Raw genomic sequence first — 23,227 nt, forward strand, 5'->3', positions numbered from 1 at the left:
ACATTAGCCCGCTAGCATTCTGAAGCTTGTACCTCACACAATGCAGCTGCATTACCTGCATGATAAAAAAATGTATTTTTTTTTTTTAAACCTCTGTGGTGCTGCCCATGTCAGATGGACAGACAAGTGTCCAGGGGACGCAGACAACAGCAACCGAGAGAGTCCCGACAAACCCTGCGTATGTAAAGGACGCGTGTCCCCGTGGCCCAGAGAGCCTTGGTCACTGGTAGGGATCAGCCAAGGCTCACGGTGACTGTTTGTGCAAGACAGCTATATTTACAACACTTTATTTGACAGCCTTGCAATCTGACGATATCTGGAGGGTGTGGCTCAACCAGAAAAAAAAAAAACCTTTGTAACGCTGAGAAAAAATAATTAAAGTAAAAGAATATAAGACAGATCGCGTTTGAAATTTTGATAGTAAGTGGGCATTACATTTCCAGTGGCTGACTCATGATAAGGAAATAAAGCAATATTTTGTTATGTCACCCCCACAGCAGTTTTTTAGAGGGCTGCAGTAATTTTAAGATTGATACTATTAAGAAGCACGACAGTTTCAGCAAGGCATTAGAGAGCTTTAGCAGACCTAGCAAACAAGGCCAAACCAGGGCAGATAATGTGTTGTCTAACATGAATGCACAATAACACGATTCAGTCTCAGAACAAGACATAATTTACACCCATTTGGCCATTGATGGTGTTGTCAAGGAATAGTTTGTGTCACTACAATCGCTGTCAAAGGCAAGTGCTTGGGGTATTTTGCAAGCCCTAGACTGCGGAATGTCAGTAGTTTTGCCTGCAGAGGACAGCAAATGGAAGAGCGAGCGTATTGCAGTCACCACGGATGGTGCCTGTGTTAGCACTGGGAAAAAATCAGGAGCTGTTAAACGTCTTCGTGACAAACAGGGTTTTTTGTGGGGATTCACTGTTTCCCACATTGCTTGGAACTGGCCGACTGCTGTAATAAAACAAATTTAGTTATTGTAGCATATTGCTATTCATAAAATGATCTGAGAATACAGGTGACTGTCGCAAAGCACTTTATGAATGGGTATACAGTCTTTCAAGAATGAAAATCCGCCTCTATTTGATGACATCATCAGCATTATTAATGTTCCCTGGGTGGTGTCAGTAGCTGTTACAAATAGAAAAATTGTGCCGACAATAGCCTACTACCAAAACCCGAGTGGGCAGTTTGCAAAACCTGATTCCGATGCCCCTGTCACGTCTGCTGAAAATTCAGGACATGTGATAATTTAGAAAAAAAAAAAGTATTTCTTAAATAAATACTTAGTATTTTTGTTTTGTTTGGCAACGCTGCTAAACACGTTTACAATGCACACGTAAGATTTGCATTCTTAACAGCAGGACCAAAAATAAATAAATAAATAAATAAATAGACAAACAAAAGGCACTGTAAGAGGACGTTTGAATAATAATACTAATAATAATAATTTTGAAAACTTGAAATGTTAATCTTACAAATTCTCTATTATTATTATTATTATTATTATTATTATTATTATTATTATTATTATTATTATTACTGTTGTTAATTATAATAAACCCTGCTTAAAGCAGGGACTCAATCAGGGGCAAGTTTATGTTTATGAATCAGTGAAAGTTTCATGCCTTATTGCAAACTGTACACAAAATGGATCAGTTTGTGGTGTGCGAAAAAAAAAGACTCTCTTTCGAACACTGATCTCGCAGTGTTTTTTGCAATACAAAGCAAGCCCAAATTTCCCACCGACTGCATCAGCAGCACTGGTATACTGTAAAGCTCCATTAAAATAACAGGTTCACACAGGCAGTATTCGTCCAAACTGCTTATTGTGAACACAGGTAAAAGAAATAAAAAGGGTGCCTGCAAAGGAGGAAGGGGATGGAGTGCTTGTGAGACTTGGGCAACAGAGTGTTATTGGAAAAGTTGAACAGACAGGACAGGTCCCCTACTGCTTGAAGGTCCGCTAGCTGCTTGAGTGGTTGTGGAAGGTGGGGGACAAGTGGTCTCCGGTATGGTTGGAGACTGAAAACATGGATAGAGGAAATCCCCCCCGGCAGGACCTGTCCCGGCAGCTTGCCTGGGGGTAGGGAGACCTGGCTACCCCGGGGGGGGGGGGGGGTAGAAAGGTACCCGGACCTGGAAAAGGAAAGATCTAGACAGGTCCTGTCCGTAGAACCGACCTCCATCAGGTGTGAGCCCTGAAGTGAGGGCCAGCTACCTGCTGGATGCCTGCGGGACCTAGAGGAAAGGGGAAGAGGGTTAGGATAAGAAAAGGCATATAGATTAAAGCCTTGCTGAGGCTAAAGCATGCAAGCTGCAAAAGAACATGTGTGGCCGGGGGTCCCCTCTGACCTACGAGGAACCTGAGCAGTGAAGCCAGACCCAACCGGGGGAGTGAGACTCACTTCCCCCCCGGAGGGAGTCCTGTGCGGATATTGCAGTGAAGGAAGAAGAAGCGGAGGAGGAGGGAGGAGGAGGACAAACACAAACGAAAGACAAGAGCAGGAAGTAGTGCACAGCTTAAATAGAGAATTGAGAGATTGACAGATGGAACCGCCAATGGATCCCCAGCATTGCGCAAACCCCACCCAGAAACCGGTGAGACAACACGAGTTATAGGGAGTAGCTCCTTTTGTGTGAGTATATATTTATATTAAACATGTTCCTCCATTAAAGCTACAGATTATTTTATTTTTTTTCAAAATAGGCAGTTAATCACGGGTATGTCAAACTATATAACAGAGAACGTGTACTAATAAAATATGTCTGCCGAGGCTGTCGTTAGTTTAAACTTGACTGTAGAAAGCGTTCAATAACACTTTGCTGTCGTTCACTCTTATGAATAGCAGGTTGACGCTCAGGGCAGATGAAAACTTTATGCATGAGGTCATCGTTAACCTTTCTCTCAATTCGATAAATCGTAGGGGCTTAACAACGCATCTGAATTATCTCTTATGAATAGCAACTACCGTTAAATAGGCGGCTATGGACGAAATCCGATCATGTACTCCTGTTTAATCATTTCGACAGGCGTTAACCCTTTATGAATAGACCCCTTAATCTATTTTACCACAATAGCAGTCTTAACCAGGCAAACTTAATAGAAAACTTTAACATCCTTGGACTGAAGCCACATGTACCTACAAGAACTGAAGGAACTGGGTGTGTTCAGCATACCTTCAGGGCTCTCAACCACTTGCTGCATGGATATCCAGCCACTGCACAGTGTCTACAACAGGTAAGGCATTTTTTCCCTGTGCCAGTGAGAATTCCCTGTACCCACATTCAGTTATTTAATGACTGCTGTTTATTGTTTGAATATTCATATTTATACCGTAGTTAACTACTGTAAGTTAGTTGAGAATTTAGAGAAATATATATATATATATATATATATATATATATATATATATATATATATATATATATATATATATATATATATATATTGTGCAGTAATTCCAATAACAAACAGACAACAAAGTACGGGTGACTTGAGGGTTTTAATGATTATAAATCCAATTGTCTGATGACCAGCCAGAAAACAATAATGAGCTGGCAATACACAGCAATGTGTATTGCACAGTAATGAAAAAGGGTTGCAGTCCCGCAATCAATAAACACGGTACAAAACACACACAATTAGACACACACCATCACAGGTCCAAAGTGTATGCTCTCAGTGCTTGTGGTGAAGTACAATATATTCCGTGCTATTGGTGAAAAACAACTGCTGTGGTGATCCGGCTTTGTGCTGGCCCCTGGCGACAGCTCCGGATTTGTGTTTAGTCGTCTAGTGCTATTTAACAAAAAAACACAAACAGTTACTAAACAGAAAATACCAACAAAACACTCACAAACTCTTTATTTTATTTTGGGGTTATCTCCCGGTCCTTCCAGTCTCCTCGTAACTCTGAAACCCAAGCGAAGGAAAAGATTTACAATTCTCCGGTCCCTTTTATGCGATTATGCATGACCCCTTGGTAAATGATTGCAGCTGACTCTATTGCCTGCAGCTGCTACCTCGTTTACCTTCCAGGTCAATACATTCTCGCACTGGAGTCTCATCTTTTTCCAGGCTGACTGACTTCCCGACCCAGGGAATGAACTGTCAGGACAACCTGTCCAAAGCCTTTCCCTTTCGCTACTTAGTACCCTCACAGGTCGAGAGGGAGATTTACAACCAGAACTCATTATATTTGTCACCTCCCACTGTCGTATTTCGTCGGGTGTTGTCTTACTAAATGATCCCGCAGATTGGTGGTATTCAAATAAATTGACAATTTAATTAGCAAAATCTGATCTTGAAATGCAGCCTACCTACAGTATCTTCTCTTCGTTTTTTTTTTGGTCACGCTTATTACTCTGAAAATGTACGTGTTGCGTAGTGGGAGGGGAGATTATTATTATTATTATTATTATTATTATTATTATTATTATTATTATTATTTAAAGGAACCAAGGGAAAGGCAAGGAATAAGAGTGTAGATTAAAATTTTGCCAGTCCTAATAAAAAAACAGTCCTATTAATGAACTGATAGATGCGTTTTGTTTTTCAACCATCGATGGTTATTCCAACGATTTGATGCATTGTCCCAGCCCTAGCCACTATAAGTTCATCATCGGTCACTTCCACGCCAAAATAGGAGACCAGCAAGAAGACGAGAATTCGTTTGGCAAATTTGGACATGGCAGCAGGAACGAGAGGGGTGACAGCCTAGTCGAATTTGCAGAGAACAACAACTTATTCATCATTAACACCCTCTTCCAGAAGAAACCCATCAGGAAATGGACATGGAGAGGACCCAACGGAGTGAATAATGAAATTGACTACATACTCACCAATAAGCAGCACACTGTACAAGATGCCTCAGTACTAAACAATTTTAACACAGACTTGTAAGATGCAAAATACACCTAAACACAGCACTGGAGAGAGCGAAACTCGTGATGACGAAATCCAACACAATCAACATTGAAATGCTCCAGAAGCAAAGCCTTCAAGATCTGCAAAAAGATGAAGCAATCGACGTAAACAAAATCTATGAAGAAGTGACGCACGTAATTGCAGAAACAGCAAAAAATATCGCTGGAACACAGAGTACAAAATGCGACCAGAAGATCACGCAAGAGACAAAAGACCTCTTGAAGAAAATAAGGGAAATAAACAAACAGCAGCTCTGAAGTCAAATATTGAATACATTGAGCTCTGCAAGAAAGCACATTACTGAGGATATACGGTCGTTCAACTTTAGGTTGGTAGAGAAAACTATTGAAAACAGCCAAAGCACCAAGAAAACAAAACAGAAACTAATCATTGGGAAAAAACAGATTTTAGCAATCAAACGAGAGGATGGGACTGCCATCAAGAACTACAGTGTGGAGTAGTGGTTAGGGATCTGGACTCTTGACCGGAGGGTCATGGGTTCAATCCCAGGTGGGGGTCACTGCTGCTGTACTCTTGAGCAAGGTACTTTACCTAGATTGCTCCAGTAAAAACCCAACTGTATAAATGGATAATTGTATGTAAAAATAATGTGATATCTTGTAACAATTGTAAGTCACCCTGGATAAGGGTGTCTGCTAATAAATAAATAATAATTTTGAAGAGAGTCAAAGACTTTTACGGAAAATTATATCAAGATGAAAAGAGCAACGTAGCAGATGACGAAGGCGACACACACAAAAAAAAAATGCAACCCGAGGAAGAAGTTCCAGACGTTCTACCGGAAGAAGTGAAGCATGCTATCAAACATATGAAGACAGGAAAGGCGCCCGGAGAAGACGGCAGAACGATTGACATCGTGAAAGAAGGAGATGAAGAACTGACAAAAATACTGTCACATATTTTTATAGATTGTATTAAGTGCGTGCCAAAATGACTGGAACAAAGCATCTGTGATACTTTTACATAAGAAAGGAGATACAGAAGACCTCAAGAACTACAGACCTATTAGCTTACTTCCTATAATCTACAACATTTTTACCAAGATACTCACCAACAGAATTCAAGATAAATTTGACTTGGCACAATCAAATGAGCAAGCAGGGTTCAGGAGTGGATTTAGCACAATGGATCATCTTCAAATTGTACGGCAAGTGATTCAAACCAGCAACGAGTACGGATAACCACTTTGCTTGGGATTCATCGACTATGAAAAAGCCTTTGACTTGATCAGCACCATATACAAGAATGCAACATCCACAGTAAGACTCCATAAAAACAGCAACAATGTGTGCTTTGGAGTGTTGTCGTGTTGTTATTATTTCTTGGTTAATTTCTTTAAAATTGTACATCATTTAAAAATGCAGTGAAAAGGCAGGGTGCGAGCATACAATTTATGAACAAACCAGTTGGTATAACACATTGCATGAACCTTTTAAATGTAGCAGTACCGTGCTGGAATTAGCTTTCATTTTCAAAACAGATTGGTTGTGGTTGTAACCTTATAATTTATAAGGTCATACTACAATACAGGATTTAATGACATTGTGGCACTTTTTTTAAATCGCTGTCTTTATAGGTGTATGATCTATAGGAAGGTCATTCCACCACTGCGGGCGAGAGTGGAGAAGGAGCGGGCTCTAGAGGCAGGGGAGCGTACAGGAGGTACAGCCAGTCTTCTAGTGCAGGAGGAGCGGAGAGGCCGAGTAGGGGTGTAGGGAGAGATGAGGGTCTGGAGGTAGCTCGGTGCAGTCTGGTCAAGGCATCTGTAGGCGAGTACAAGAGTCTTGAACTGGATGCGAGCACTGACTATTTAGTGAGTGACCAGAGGAGTTTGTAAATTTGGTGACGTGGTCCTGGCCAAAACAGGGACTCGGGACTGTACTGAGTTCTGTTCAAAACAATAAACTACTGTCATTTAGCCCTGCACACCTTGTCTCCAGTGTCATCCATCCTCTTGAGAGCGTGAGTCGTCACAGTATGTTAGTTTCGTTTAAAATGTAAAAATACATTCATTTTTACTAGTTTCTTTTGAAATGTTTATTTTTTATAGTTTTTCATTTTTTAATGTCCTGCTTTATCGTGGTGAGTTAGAAAATAAACCCTTTTATGTTTAATTGTTCATTTAAATACAGTGTTTCAGTTGTGCAGATGTTTGATATGATTATGTGGCAATGTGCTCCGCCCCTGTGTGCATTTCTGTGTTGTATGTTGCGTGTGTTAATGTTGGTGTATAGAGATTGGTACACGGGATATAAACGGGTCTGTGTTTCACGTGGTATTTAAGATGTAATTGTATTTAAGCACGAGGTTGCACGTAATTAATTTACGTGCTGGGATTCAAGTGAATAATTAATTAGTAATTGAATCCCAGCACAACAGTATAAATAGATGCACGTTTCATTCACTCGGGGTTGGGAGAGAGAGAGAGAGAGAGAGAGAGAGAGAGAGAGAGAGAGAGAGAGAGAGAGAGAGAGAGAGAACCAAATTATAACACAACACAAACAAAACTACCTCACCTATTGGGACACACACACAAAAACACAAAGCAAATTAGAGTGCTATCGGGCCCTAAAAAGACACTACACCCTGGCTGAATACCTGAGCAGGGTGAAAGACAACAAGCAGAGGCAGATCCTAACCAAATACAGGCTCAGTGAGCACAGCCTGGCCATAGAAACAGGCCGACACAGGCAGACCTGGCTGCCCAAAGAGGACCGGCTGTGTCATCACTGTCAACTCCAACAAGTAGAGACAGAGATGCACTTTCTACTGCAGTGTACAAAATACACAGAAATAAGGGAAACTTTCTTCCCACAAATAAAAAATCTCTGCAAAACATTCCCAGACCTGCCAGACTCTCAAAAACTCCCAATCCTCCTCAGAGAGGAGTCCACTGTGTCCAACTGGCAGCCCAGTACACAGCCGCCTGTCACAGCCTGAGGGACAAACAGTGAGCACTCTACATTAGTTCAAGTCTTGTTATATTTCATTGTTAACTTATTAATAACGTGGTTATTATTTATATTTGTTTACCATTATTATTATCATTATTCTCATCAGTGTTATTGTCTATTTAATGTTCAGATGATGTACTGTGTGTACATTGCTTTGGCAATACTGTGAATAATGGTCATGCCAATAAAGCACCTTTGAATTTGAATTTGAATTTGAGAGAGACAACTTGTTTAAACGTTCGTCCACTTGTTTTGTTTGTCCTGACGCGTGACGTGCCGTGTCCTGTTTTTGTCTTCGCTTATTTTGTTTATTAACACGGAAGGGGGCCAAGATGGCGGCGTAGAAGGACGTAACTTTGCTGAGCTCCGTCTGACCGGAATTTAAATAAATAAATACACACTATAATACGACATTGGAACTGAAACATATATTCTGAAGTACTCTATGGAAAGATAAAATCACTTCGAAACATTTAGAACAAGTACAAAACAAAATTAGAAACTAAATTTATAATTAGCATTCCGCCTGAAGGAAAACAAGCCACACCTGAATTTATTTCAAACTTTAATGCCTGACTTCTGAATGTACACATGTCCAAAGAAGGCAAAAGGAAGAAATCAAACGGAAAAAGTAAATTACGACAGGCTGTCATGTACAAAGACAAAAAAAATGGATCTAAACCGAATTTGGATTTTGAAAATACAATACTGATAGAAGAAGGAGCTAATGTTACCGTTGCTTTAACTGCTCATGACTACACGTGTTCCTCTGGAGATTCTAACAATGAAGTGACTGAAGTTGAGGAACTTTCTGGATTTGATATTCTACCGGGTACCCCTATCAAGAGTCCTGCTCCTAAACGAGGTAAGATTGACACTCAACCAGACTCCGGTCCTAACATGGAAATTAATATTATTACTGAATTAAAACGAGTTATTAACGATAGGGCGGATGTTCTTGAAAAACTGATCGGAGAAAACGCAATAAAAATTGAAGGCCTTAAAAAAAACTGTGGACTTTGTATGTGCTGAAGTCAAAGAAATGCAAAACAAAATTAAGCAAGTTGAACGTCGCATAAACAAAACAGAAGGAAGGCTGGATGCATGCGAAAGCAAAATATCCGAAGTTGAAAGATACAAAAGGCGTTGGGACCTGAAACTATATGGTGTACCAGAAAACGATAACGAAAACATAAGATTGGAAGTTATTCAGATTTGTCAAAGTCTCATTCCGGATGCCAAAATGAAAATACCCGATGTCATTGACATTGTTCATAGACTTGGGAAAAAACAGTTGCTCAACATCCGTCCCAGAGGGATTATTTTACAGTTCTCTCTGCGGCACTACAGGGATATGATCTGGAAAGCTGCCAAAAAGTCAACATTTCTAAAGGAACAAGGATACCGTTTTGCAGAAGATTTGTCTCCGGCAGACAGAGAAACCCGACGTCAGCTCTGGCCTACCATTGAGAAGGCGCGCAACGAAGGAAAACGCGCATACTTTGTCGGGGCTCGAGCATTTATAGATGGGGTTGAAGTTCGATCACCTTTTAACACAACCTGAAGAATCTCTACGCAGGTCTGTGGTACATGATTCAAGTTTAGTGTTGTACAAATTAAATATATAAATATGTTAGGTAATAACAACGTCTACAAGGTAATTTGTCATTCTAAGCTATAGTTATGGAACTGCTAGTTTCTATTTAGTTGCCTCTCTCACACTTAACGTTATATGTGTATTTAGTCTATATGTATGTATATATGTATACATTTGTGTATAGGTATATTTAATGTACAAATACATATGTATATGTTCTGAATTTATAAAAAGGTCAGATGTTCTCAGTTTATGATGAGCAATACTCTTTAATTAGTGAAAATTACTATTTCTGTTAGTAACGTTTAAATCTTTACAAGTTTAAAATCTCATCATTATCTATTATTTCTTTTAATGCCAGGGGGTTAAGAAACAATGTTAAACGCAAAGCTTTATTTCTTTACGCAAAAAAATGTAACTCTGATTTTTGTTTTATACAAGAGTCTCACTCTTGTGAGGATGACAAGAGGTTCTGGAGATCTCAGTGGGGTCATGATATCTGGTCATCACACGGTTCGGGTCATTCCGCTGGAGTTGCTATTTTGAAATATAAATTTGATGGGAAGATTCTTCAATCAGAAAGTGATCTTAATGGTCGCTACATTATTCTCACTGTTAAACTCAACGATCATATTTTAGTATTAATTAATATCTATGGTTACAATTCTCAAACTAAAAACGATTTTCTGTTTGAGACTTTAGAAGATAAAATTTCTCTTTGCCAAACAAAATATCCAAATTCTAAACTTATTATTGGAGGGGATTTTAATGTAACCCAAGATGATACTTTGGATAGATGGCCACCAAAAAGATCTCCTAATATCAATAACACTTTTGTTCTTTTCACTGAAAAATTTGATATAATTGATATTTGGAGGAAAAAATTCCCTATTGATAAAATGTTTACCTGGAGTAACAAAGCATGTTCACAACAGTCACGCATTGATTATTGGTTAGTCTCAAGATCTATAAATGAGAATAGCATTAAGGTAGAAATTCTTCCAACCCCCTTAACTGATCACAAAACAATATATATACATTTAGATTTTTCAACAACTCAAACAACAAAAAATATCAAAGCTTCATATTGGAAACTAAATATCTCTTTATTAGAAAATGAAAAGGTTAAGAAAGATATAAGTAATTTAATTGACGTTTATTGGAATAAAGCCTTACATGAGAATATCTTTGGGAAGAATTGGGAGCTCCTAAAATTTGAAATTAGAAAATTTGTTATGAAACTTGGTGGTAAACAAGCTAAAATGAGACAAAAGGAAGAAGAAGAGGTAATAGCTAAAATTATTGCTCTTTCAAAAAAAACTTCTGAGCATGATTCTGATGAAGAGAGACTTAAAATGAACGAACTACAGAATAAATTAGATGCTTTATATAAATTCAGGGCAAAAGGGGCTTTCATTAGGTCAAGACAAAAATGGTTAGAAGAAGGAGAAACAAATTCTTCTTTTTTCTTTAGAATGGAAAAACACCACTTCCAGAGCAACTCGATTACTCAACTTGTTGTGGATGGCAGGATCACAAATAACCCAAAGAAAATAGCTGCACATTGTGCAAATTTCTATCAGAACTTATATAAGTCTAATGTCTGTGAAGATTCTACTAGAGATTTTTTTAAATTAATAGGTAATGTTAAAACTATTAATGCAGATGAAAAAAGTTTTTGTGATGGTCCCATTCTTATACAAGAAATTGTTGACTCCATTGCAAATCTTAAAAATAATAAATCACCAGGAAATGATGGTATTACCGCTGAATTTTATAAAATGTTTGTAAAACAGGTATCCATTTTTTTATACATGGTATATTTAGAAAGTATAAATGTAGAATCTCTACCACAAACCATGAACCAGGGACTAATTACCTTAATACCTAAACCTAAAAAAGACCTTCTCTTACTTGATAATTGGAGGCCCATAAGTCTTCTCAACAACGATTATAAAATTTTAGCTTTGATTTTTGCCAAAAAAATAAAAATAGCTCTTAATACAATAGATGAAACACAATCAGGTTTTATGAAAAATAGACATATTACAAATAATATTAGATTAGTATTAGATATCTTAGATTATTCCGACTTGGTATTGGAAGAAAGTTTTATTCCCTTTCTTGATTTTTACAAGGCTTTCGACACAGTTGAACACCTTTTCATCGTTAACGCTCTTGAAAAATTTGGCTTTGGAGTTTTTTTTATTAAAGTAATTAAAACTCTTTATAAAAATAATAATAGCTCAATTAAATTAGGTCATGGTACCTCGCAAAGATTTACTATACAACGTGGCATCCGACAGGGTTGCCCTATTTCACCTTATTTGTTTTTACTTGCAATGCAGCTCCTGGCAGTCCATATCATTAATAGTGGTTTGCAGGGTATTTCCATCGCAGAGAAACAAATAATTATAAGTCAATTGGCAGATGATACAACTCTTTTTCTGAAAAATAAATCTCAGATATCAATAGCTATTAACATAATTAATTCATTCTCAAAAGCCTCAGGTTTATACTTAAATATAAAAAAATGTGAATTATTACCTATCAAAAATTGTACTGATTCGTTTATATCAGAAATTCCAATTAAAAACGAAATAAACTATTTAGGAACTATTATAAATAAAGATAAAAAAAACTAGGTGCTCTCTAAATTTTAATCCTCTTATTGAAAAGACACAACATAAATTAAATCTATGGTTGCAAAGAGATTTGTCTCTGAAAGGTCGGATTTTGCTTACTAAGGCTGAAGGTATTTCTAGGCGGACTTATGCAGCTCTTTCTCTGGATGTATCAAAAGACATCAGTAGTATGGTTGATAGAATCTTATTTAACTTTATCTGGAAGAACAAAACTCATTATATTAGAAAATCAGTAATAATGAACAATCATGAATCTGGAGGACTTAGCTTTCTTGATTTTTCTACCTTAAACAATACCTTTAAAATAAATTGGATTAAACAGTTTATTAAAAATCCATCTTCAACTTGGAACTTTATTCCTGCATATATTTTTAATAATCTTGGTGGTCTAAGCTTTCTATTAATGTGTAATTACAATATTGAAAAAATTCCCATCAAGTTATCAAATTTTCATAAACAAATGCTTCTTTCTTGGTCTTTAATTTATAAACATAACTTTTCTCCACACAAATATTTCATTTGGAATAATAAGGATATTTGCTATAAGCATAAGTCCTTATTTTTCCCCAATTGGTTTAATAATGGCATCATATTAGTTACTCAATTGTTTAAATGTAATGGTAATCTTCTTAACTATACAGAATTCTTGTCCACCTTTAAATTACCTATTACAGCAAAGGAGTTTGCCATTATTTTTGATGCTCTCCCTAGAGGAGTGATCACTTTACTGAAAAATGATTTGAAAGCTTTATCTTGCCCTCCACCTTCCATAGACCCTTGTGAAACCTTTATTGGAAAATATTGTTTAATAGATCATTCTAAAAATAATAAGCGTATAAGATCTCTCTTCCAAAATGATCTAGTATCCATCCCTTACGTTATTTCATATTGGGACGGGTTTATTGAAGGTATTGACTGGAAAAAAGTTTGGATTTTATCCAACAAGTACTTATTAACTAACAAAGTTAAAGAAGTTTCTTATAAAATAATACATAAATGTTATCCTGTTAAAAACTATTTAAAGAAACTGAAACATGGTATCGACCTGAGCTGCTCATTCTGTAAGGACTCCACTGAAACAATGTTGCATTTATTTTGGAATTGCAGATACTCCAGATTTTTTTGGAAAGATGTAATTACTTTCACCAACAATAATATTAAAAAAGAAAAAAACCTTAAAATTCATATTGGTAATGTACTGTTTGGTTTCACTAACTATAAGACCAGTGAAAATAATGAGTATTACATTATAAATTTGATTATTCTAATGGCCAAATTTCATATTCACAAGTGTAAATTCTCTAATCAGAAACCTTTCTTTTTTCTTTTTGTAAAAGAAATGGAACAGTACATTAAGGTTATTAAGATGTCCAATAATAAAAAAGCTTTGAAGACACTTCATGTATGTAACCTATTTAATATTTTTTTGTAATTGTATTAAGCCCACCCCCTGGCTTCCATTATAATATGTTCACTATTCTGTTTTTTTTCTACTTTCTGTACATTCTTTGTTTATTTCAATAAAAATGCATTAAAAATTTTTTTAAAAAAAAATATATATATATTTTGTTTATTAAATGCTGAGCACAACCAAGTACTCAGCTTCACCAACCTCACTGTGTCTGTCTGTTTCTTCCGGTTCTGCAAGGAATGCCATTTTATTTAACACACCTAATGTGTGTTCTTTATTTTGAAAAATAAAACGTCAATGCATCAATTATCATTGCTAAATGCCGATACAAAAAATGAATACCAAATTTCGGTGCCGATAGCACAACTAGTAAACAGATTTTTTTTTTCTGTAGACCTTTACCTATAACTAAAATAATTGATATTGTGATACTAATTGATTCAGATTTAAACAGCCAGAGAAAATAGCATGTATACAATAAAATGAGCAATACAATATCACCATACTCTCCCCGTCTTGTTATGCTCTGTCTACTCGCCAGCGCTCGCTCCCTGCTTAAAACTCCATGCCCGATAACAGCAGCCTCTCAGTCTGTATCCAATCATAGCAGTCTCTCAGTTGAAACCACACCCTCATCACACCCCCAGCTTTATTGGGGCGAAAAAAATTACGCGCCTGCAGTACTACCAATGTTCTGTTGCCTCGGATTGGCGCTCGCCCATTCGTACATTTCGGTGTCATTCCCACCCCCACTCCTCTCGAATAGGTTCATGTCTTCCCGCCTCCTTGTAAACCGCCATTTTGAAATTATGAGCAGTGAAAACAAGTAAAGATTTTTAATACTGCCTGAATTTAGTGTTTATTTTGTTTAATCTCAGCCTACGAGGATAGCAGTACACACTATTTGAATATATATGTATATATCGTTTCGAAAATTGTGTTTCACTGGTAAGTTTTGAATATTCTTATACATATTTTGCAGAAAGAGGCGGAGGCGTATAAGAAAAGTCTGCTTTTCAAAGTGACATATTATTAGGCCGTGTAATGTTGCAGACACATAACTAATTTAAATGTTCAGCTTGAGTAGTGTTGCTGTTTGGGATAAATGTCCCTTGTTTATGTATTTACATTATGTTAGTTTTCAGCAATGCATGGAACAAACTTGATACTGTTGTGTGTGAGTTGCAAACCGGTAGAGTCGTTGTTGCTAGAGCCCTAGTACCATTCACGGTAATAACATTTTAAAAATGTTAAATTTCACGATTTCAGCTTTAAATCTTAAATGTCACGGTGGTTTACAAAGTATTAACGTGATTAAAACGGCAAAATATAAACATTTAACGCTCTGAAGCAAAAGCATGTGACTAACAAAGTAGAAACGCTAAAAGAAAATGAAACTGAAATCTAGAGGATCACTCTATGACTCTCTTGTGTTTGTTTTTTAAACTGTTATGGTTTTAAACGTTATTGTATGCAACAGTAACTCTCAAACTATTCTAAAATGCTGTTTCTTCATTCCCTGTCTCTGCGGTGTAAATACATGTCCGTATTTATTTTAGACACAACTCTGCACCCACGGAGATTGTTGGAATTGACAGTCAGCGCCCAGCTAGGGACGGGTCTGTAGCTGGGCAATCTAACCAGAGGCTAAAAACATATAAACGTGAAGTCTCTGAAGTTACTGACATACTTTTTTTTTTTTTTGTCCTGCTGTGCTTTTAATGTATTTTTCTGCTCATACTACTACTTGCTATATATTTAGCTTTCAAATTAATTTACATGATCTGCTGCAGTAATAATTGTAGTACGTTTTGAATTTTTGGACACATTTTAAAATATAATTTGACTCGCCTGACGGTACTACCAGTTGAGATCTGTAGGTCCTACTAAACCCGCCTGTGTCTACGAATCAGTCGGTGCGTTCACGACACTTTTTTGCCGGCTAGATTGCAGACGGGAGTCTGCGAGTAACGTTACGGTCTGTGCAGACGGAGCGTGGACAGCTTTGGTAGATGAGCAACAGTTCTGAGCAGAACCAAAATGGAGATGGTGTTGAGAGAAATTCTAATCGCAGAAGAAGTGGATGCAATCGAAGTTCCCTTTGTGCTCCACCAGCTTCATAATTTACAGCATAATCAGAAAATGTATAGTAGAAACAGTCCCTGCTATAAAGAGATAATATAAAAGTTTTGTGATGTGAGACAAATGAATTGGTATTATAACGGGCAGGATTCCCCCCGCCCTCTCAAAAAGGGGTTGTTAGACAGTACTGTATTTTGATCTGGGACAAAAATAGTTCAAATACTTGCACATATGGTCACATATCTCACTTCAACTACCTGTTATTAAAGCTGATTTATTCTTCTTAATTCAAAGTAGGTTATTCCCTGTCCCTGACAGCCTTTCATCAATAACCAATTACACCTGCTGAAAATAAGAGCGGTTTTAGGTTCATTTCAACCGTTTAGCATTATTATTATTATTATTATTATTTTTGTACATGTTTAAACCTTTAGAATAAATATCTGAATATTTGAAACGCATAATAACTGTGTGGAAAAAGTGTCAAATCATTTTAATTTGTATTACAAATCATTAATCAGATAATTGACATGACTCGAAGGCGATTCACACCCCCTGACTAGGTGGCAGTAGCACATGGAGTGAGGATTGTATCTGGTTGCCTACACACTTTTGTCAGCCAACGCTCGTTTATTGTTTTGAGCCGCAGTACCTGTCAGGAGATGCGATATCAGCTCGGGAGATGCGTGACCTGGTGACGTCTTTTCCGGATGAGTTTACGCAGATGTCGAACTTGGTTTTGCACAAAATCTGGGCAGAATTAGGAAAATATGCGTACGTGAACGCAGTCAGTGAGTTGAGCCCAGTTATTGATTGTTATCAAGTGTCAATCAATAACTCCTTTCCAGTTCATGATGAGTTTTTTTTTTTTTTTTTTAATTGAAACAAGCTAACATTGCCAGCTTATCACTTTCCCTAACGGAGGTATGACACAGGCCCGTTTTTTGGGATGGAACCGCATAACAGTCTCGCGTTTTGATTGGTCCATACCTGCCACATGAATATGTCGTCACACGAGTGGCAAAGCTTTCAGGCATTTTTAACATTGTGATCAGAGAGAGAGAGAGAGAGATCTGCTTTCCACCACCTTACCATTAAAATATAACGTGGTATTACCCTGTACTGATATAACAAATTATGGGTGATTACTTTATATGAATTATCATGTTATGCACGAATGTAAGAATTGGCTTTCTGTAATGGTGTACTTTTTAGCATACATCTATAACCGTTTACGCGATATATTTTAATATCAACTATATGTCTTCCACACTATAATGTCCCAAATTCTGGGCCGCTCTGGTTTTTAGATTACGTCCCAAATTCTGCATTTTCGAATTCAGGCCAGTTTTTAAAATATTCTGCTTAGCTGACAGCAGAGTTTCTAAGTCATGCATGCACAGTTTACCATAAACTGGACTGTTAATTCATTTAAGAGTAACCCTTAGTACATGAATTAAAGTTAATGTATTTTTTACTCTCCCCAGAAAACATTTAGGAGCATGGTATACCAAAAAAAAAAAAAAAAAAAAAGGACATCTCATTTGCTTATGTAAGGTCCATCAATATATAGTGAGGCGTAGGGGTTTATCAGAACTTCTGGGTTTAAGAGACCAGTGCCCTTCAACAACTTCAAATAAATCCTATTGTATTGTATTAGTCAACATTTCCCTTATCTATTCCTGATAGTTTATACTGTAGGTCAGGGGTTTTTCAACCTTTTTTTGAAACTGTACCCCTTCTATCTGGAGGTTTCAGCTCGAGTACCCCTTTACAATTTTCGCTCAACTGAACGGTACCTCAGTTACAATAAAATGGAGAATAATCTGATGACCCCCCCCCCCCCTTCCCCCACCCTGTTTATTTAATCAATTTGGGTGACAAACTGCTGGTTTAGGACAGAACAACAAACAGTAGGCTTAATTCTTAAAACTTTTAACTATAAGTATTTGGATGCACAGAATTAAAGAGACAAGTATTGGGTTAGGAGCACACCTAATTTTTTACCTAATTCAGCCTTTTGTAAAAGTGAAGGCCTTTTGATACCCAGCATACACTGCAATACCCAGCAAAGTTATACACTGATATTCTGATAGCACAGCAATTCAAATGAAGTTTGTAATTGGTTGTGTTCCTCAAATACACAATAAAAAGTGATATTTATAGGGTACACAGTTATACAGCGATACAGTGGTTTTGGACATCTAAGAAAAGGTACTGCGAGCATCTGGATTCATACCCAGAGGTACTCTGTAGCCTCCTAGGACATTCACAGCTTGTTTGACAACCTCTTGTAGTTGCCCGTTTCTGCATATAAAGCAAAATGCTGTTTGTCAATCTCTCTTTTTTCTTATAAATCAGTCTTTGCAGGAATCATTCCAAAAACACTTGAATCAGTTAGGGACTACCAGTCTGACACTACAGGCCTTTAAATTGCAGTACCAATTTGCAAGTTGCTAAGTGGTTGCGTTCCTCAAATTTGCACTGCAAAGTGATATTTTAAAGAGTAGGGTATATAGTGCTTTTTTCCGCCTCTGCTCGCTTTTGGTGCAAAACTATGCTCCGATACACTCAAGCTGATACTGTGATCACAAAACACTTGGAATGGACTTAAATTGGTGCTTCTGTTGCATAAATACACTACAAAATGTGCACATTTCAGGTCATATATATAATGGACATTTTTTGTATGTATTTTGCGATAGGAAATCGCAGCCGGGGGGGGGGGGCGTCCTCCTGTCGTACCCCATGAGTCCACAAATCCTGGGCCAACAAACTCGCTAGTACTCTCTTTAGATGCACAACAGTCTTAGTTAAAGACAATGGGTTCCTTCGAGTTCGTACGACCCACGACCGCCATTGGCCGAGCCTTACCCCGATGGTGTTTTTATAGTGGGATTTGCCATAGGGAAGGGGGTCTCTTATCGTACCCGTATCTCCACGACCCCTTGGCCAATGAACTCGGAAGGGCACTCTTTGCATGCACAAGAGTCTTAGCTAAAGAAAGACATCGGCCACGGGTTCATACGCCACCCCACCGCCAGATGGTGGGCGTTGCCCCAAAGAGGTTTTATAATGGGATTTCCCATAGACATTTTTCAGGGTGCTATATCTCGGGTTCCGGGGGTCCCCGAGACTTGAAAATCGGTACGGAGGTCCACCTCGGGGCCCCGTCGATCCCTTCAAGCGACGTGTCCCCAGCTAGAAAGGACACCAGTTTAGACTTTTTTTGCCAACCAGGAGCACAAAAGCTATTGGAAATGCAACCTTGACATGCCATCATGCTGAAAATTGTATAAATTTGTTGAAAATGTAGCATTTGAAAACGGGTGGCTCCCTGTCAAAGAGGGCCCCTAGACATGACCCTAGGAAGTTCAACCCAGTTTCTAGGCCCTGGGGTCATGGAGATATGACCCCGAAAAGGGTAGTTTTTGGACATTTTTGACAGGACGTATCTCGGGTTCTGTGGGGGTTAGGAACTTGATTTTTTTTGCATGGGGCCCCGCACAAGGAGTCACCATTTTCATGGTTCAGATGCCATGACATGAGTTTTTGGGTGAACCACCACACCGTTTTAGGGGGTGGCTTGGGGTGCTCCCCTGAGTCTATATCACTTTGAATGATGGTTCTACGTGCTCGGGTTCGAGAGATATGCCTGAAATGTGTTTCTCAACCCTGCCATAGACATGAATAAGGCTGAACGCCCTGAAAATATTTTTTGCAAAGAATTGCTACGAAACTGGGCATGTTACATTCAGGCTGGTCTAGAACCCTTCGAACGATGGTTGTAGGTGCTGTGGTTCGAGAGATATGACTGAAAATGTGTTTTTTAACACTGCCACAGACATGAATGGGGGTGAATACCCGAAAATATATTTTGCAAAGAATTGCTACGGTGAGTGTATGCGTGCAGGGGTCGCATGGTGGCGTGTGCGTGCAGGGGTCGCATGGTGGCGTGTGCGTGCAGGGGTCGCATGGTGGCGTGTGCGTGCAGGGGTCGCATGGTGGCGTGTGCGTGCAGGGGTCGCATGGTGGCGCGTGCGTGCAGGGGTCGCATGGTGGCGCGTGCGTGCAGGGGTCGCATGGTGGCACGTGCGTGCAGGGGTCGCATGGTGGGTGCGTGCGTGCCGGGGTCACATGGTGGGTGCGTGCGTGCCGGGGTCGCATGGTGGTGTGTGCGTGCCGGGGTTGCATGGTGGTACACGTGTGTGGAGGGGAATTGGAGTACAGGTTTTGCGCAAAAGAGGGGCGGGGAAAAGACTGGGAAGGGTAGGGTAAAAGAAAAATTACTACGATCATTTATTTTCACTTTCGACTCCCAGCCTCCTTTCCCTCACTTTATGATTTTATTTTGTGATTATTTAATTATTGTCAAAATAAACGGCCTTCATCTACTTACAGTTGCAGTCTCATTTCTGTCCAAAAAGAACCTGAAACACTACAATATATTGATGGACGTTACATAAGAAAATGAGATGTCCTTTTTTTCGGAATACCATGTTCCTTCCCAAAAATGTGTTTTAATATTAGCCTTTAATAAAGGAAAACGACTGCTTTAATTAATGTTCATGTATCTATTTCAGTGCAATGTAGTTTCTTCATGTAATAAGAAATACGTTTTTTTAACATTTACATTTTATTTCTGTTTTCATAAAAAAAAAAAAAAAAAAGATTTCTGGGGAGAGTAAAAAATACATTAACTTTGATTCATGTACTAAGGGTTACTCTCAAATGAATTCACAATCCAGTTTATGGTAAACTGTGCATGGATGACTTAGAAACTCGGCTGTCAGCTGAGTCCCCAAAACTGGGCTGAATTCGAAAATGCAAAGCGGCCCAGAATTTGGGACGTTATCTGAAAACCAAATCTGCCCAGAATTTGGGACCTTATTTGAAAAGCAAAGTGGCCCAGAATTTGCGACGTAAATGAAAACAGGGGCAGTCTATATGTAAAACTGTGATTACATTAGAGATAAACTAATGTATCCTCTAACAAAACTGCAATAGTGTATACATTTTATATTAAAATATATTGCAAAAACGATTATAGATATATGCTACTTGAAAGAAAAAAGTACACCACCACAGAAAGCCAATTCTTACATTCGTGCATAACATGATAATTCATATAAAGTAATCGACCATAGTTTGTTATATCAGTACAGCGTAATACCACATTATATTTTAATGGTAAGGTGATGGAAAGCAGATCACTCTCTCTGTCTGATCACAATGTTAAAAATGCCTGAAAGCTTTTCCACTCGTGTGACGACATATTCATGTGACAGACATGGACCAATCAAAACACGAGACTGTTATACGGTTCCATCCCAAAAACCGGGCCTGTGTCATACCTCCCTTAATGGGATCAATGTGACGGTTCAGCTGCAGAGGAAAGCACAGGACCTATAAAGCTTCCGTCGCTCAGCAAAAGTCAGGTTCAGCATGAAAGCAATATGAAATACTTGCAGTTTATTATAGTAGCCAATGGTTGTCTTTTGTCCAATTAACTGTCTTTGCAAGATTTTTAAATACTAAACGAGCATGATTGGGCGAATGGCCTCCTCTCGCCAGTAAGTGTCTTGCGTTCATAAAGGTACATTAGTGGCCCTTTTGTTTTTAGAAATGTAGCATTAAATACAATGCTTGCCTTTGAATTGCATATGTTAGCAGCGTGTTTAGTAAAGCAGTCCTTTGCCAGAAATACTTTTTTTTTTTTTAAATCTGGTGAACAAATGTTATTTTGAAAATCACCACTTTCAAATAATTTAACACTATAACATTGTAAAATGAATGCATAGTGTTTAAAATTAAGAAATACAACGTTTGTGTGTATTCCCTAATGTAATACATTACTGTGTTTGTTTAAAAAGAAATGTTTTGCAATGTACATTAATTAATCAGGCTAGTGTAGCATTGTACTCAGTGTTTACTTGTTTTACTTTATAAAATATTTGAACAGTAACCAAAATTAACCTTAAATACCAAATAAGAGTTTACTTTAACGTAAGTCCAGCCCACACTCAAGCTTGTCAAATTATAGTGTAAAAATGTTAATTAATTGGAACCTGTCCCTGCTCACGCTGGCAGGGACAATTGGGCAAGCGTGAACAGGGTCAGTGGACCAATATAAATCAATTCTAGGTTTATTCACCAGTCCCATCAAAAGGGATAAACCCCGAAAACTTTTTCATTTCAATTAGATTAGTAGGGACCCATTTGTGCACCCTAGAATATTGTGCCATGTATTGCAGGACATAGAAATTGGTCTGAATAACCAAATACTCAAAGTCATCAGTGATGAGCAACTGGAAGAAGTCAATTGGGTTAGGGCGGGTCCAATCGTAGAGTGGCTGAAATCCACCACACCTTGGTCCAGGACCTATTGTACCCTGTTCTGGTAGGGGCTCAGGCTCAATGTCCATTGGCTCTTCTTCCTCACTACTGCTGAATTTGTCAATCGAGGAAGAGTCACTTGGTACATATTCACTGCCAGAGTCATCAGGCACAAAATCACCCTCTGAGCCTGACTCCATTAGGAGGTCAGCAGCAGCCTCTGCACTGAGCTGCTTTCTTGCCATTTTACTGAGTCAAACTTAAAAAAATTAACAGTAAAATAATAAAAACACAAATAAATTAAGGCCAATTTATCCCAATTTCATATATATATATATATATATATATATATATATATATATATGTAAATTATTATTTTTAATTAAGTGAAGCAAATGAAAACTTAAAATCAATTCAAATTGTTGGGAAAGGAGAATTTTTTTTTCTGTACAGTATTTATTGGAAAAATAACCCCCAAAAGTCCTTCATTACTGTAAAATTGTAGAAAATATATAACCTAAAATCAATAAATACTAATCAAAATAGTTTTTTTTACAAAAAAAGTGGAAAAAAAATCAAAATGCTGAATAGGAAAAATAATCTGATCTGAAATATGCAATGCTATCACAGGAGAACATTGATAATGCAATCATATCCTATTATGTTGTGAGAGGAGAATTATTTTTTTAGACATTTTTAAAGCCAGTCCTAACAATTGACAGTACAATATATTTTTTTTATAAAAATGTATGTTTTTTAATTTATTGAGCAAAAGAAAAATAAATTAAAACCAATAACTATATTGTATACAATCAAAATGATTTTATGAAACAGGGATGAGAAGAAAATAATCTGATTTTAGTAGAAAATGAAAAAAACACCCTAAAAACAAATTGTTGTCAAATCGAAGAGAGAAGAGGTGAAAAAAATATACTGTATAACCTAAAAAATAAATCCAATACATTTTAATCAATCGTTATGTCAAGAAACAAAGAAAGGAAAAAAAATCAAATGACCTGGAAACAATCTGATGATGAATAAAAGTTAAAAAAAAAAAATAATAATAATTGGGAACGGTAGAAAAAAAATAAAGTAATAGATAAATCACAAAAATAATGTTAATGTCAAAGATGCAAATGTAGAATAGATTGTGTGAATGATCACTAACTCCAACACCAACTAAACCAGACACAAGTCGAGATACAAGGTTTCATGCACAGTAACTATATAGCAAAAACACGTCGTTC

At 37.6% G+C, this 23,227-nt stretch overlaps 1 protein-coding gene across 2 annotated transcripts in view; it reads left to right on the top strand.

Moving 5' to 3' along the window:
* The first annotated feature begins 14,336 nt into the window (after nt 1-14,336).
* LOC117435399 (protein DEK-like) overlaps nt 14,337-23,227 on the top strand; it is a 95,463-nt gene continuing 86,572 nt past the window's right edge. Inside the window, exon 1 of one of the 2 annotated variants that reach the window (XM_059013412.1) lies at nt 14,337-14,510. The gene's annotated coding sequence lies outside the window, so the exon portion shown is untranslated. The remainder of the gene's footprint in view (nt 14,511-23,227) is intronic. The other variant, XM_034058517.3, reaches the window with a different exon arrangement.

This window comes from Acipenser ruthenus, chromosome 3 (assembly GCF_902713425.1).
Source record: "Acipenser ruthenus chromosome 3, fAciRut3.2 maternal haplotype, whole genome shotgun sequence".
Taxonomy (NCBI): domain Eukaryota; kingdom Metazoa; phylum Chordata; class Actinopteri; order Acipenseriformes; family Acipenseridae; genus Acipenser; species Acipenser ruthenus.